Raw genomic sequence first — 892 nt, 5'->3', positions numbered from 1 at the left:
CGTGCGTGCATGCGACCACATTTAAGAATAGTGAGCTCATCGAGGTGAACAATTGAATCAGATGTCCTTTCGGGCTGATGGCTGTCTAACAAGAAATCCGGTATCTAAAAATAGCTCAGCCGAGGGCCATCGCAGACATGCTCCCGACATGGATGTCTGCCCATGACAGTCACGCTGCTTATTAGCCCATTCGGAAGCCACTCCCTCTCCCCTTAGACTTTCCCTCTCTCTCTTCCCTTGCTACCTGACATCTCTCCCCTCACTCCCTTTAGCACTCGTTCATTTTCTCTCTGTCTCTCCTCACTTTCTGCCTTCATCTCATTCTTTTTGCGTCTCTCTGCCCTCTCGTTTTTCCCCTTTCTTTACCCCACTCTCTCCTCTTCGCCTGTCTTCCTCCTCCCTCATTTCCCCTCTCCACCCTCTTTGTTCCTTCCTCCAATTTTCTCTCTCCTTCTCTCTACCCTCCTTCCCTTCCCCTATCTCCCTCCTCCTTCCTCTCTCCCTCTCTATCTCCATCCTCCCTCCTTTTCCATCTCGCCCCTTCCTCTTCCTCCCTCCCTCTTTCCATTCCCCTTTCTCGCCCCTCCTTCCCCTCCCGTTTCCTTTCTCTCCCCTCTTTCCCCTCTCCCACTTCTCCTTCTCTCCCCCCATCCCACCCTCCTCCCTTCCCATCTTTCTCCTCTCCCTTCTCATCCCCTCACCCCCATCCCTTCCTTCCCCTCTCTCTCGCCTTCTTCCTAATCTGCATCAGTTCCCCTCTCTGCCCTCATCAGCGCCTTCCCTCTCCCCTCGGCACTCACCCTCCCGCCATGTATCATTCCGCCCTCTCGCCGTCGCGCTGCCCGATTTACCCGCTTCGCACCTCCTCGCTGACGGGGCCCCGGCTCCGCGG

This window comes from Penaeus monodon, chromosome 27 (genome assembly GCF_015228065.2).
Source record: "Penaeus monodon isolate SGIC_2016 chromosome 27, NSTDA_Pmon_1, whole genome shotgun sequence".
NCBI lineage: Eukaryota > Metazoa > Arthropoda > Malacostraca > Decapoda > Penaeidae > Penaeus > Penaeus monodon.
Note: the sequence above shows the minus strand (reverse complement) of the source record.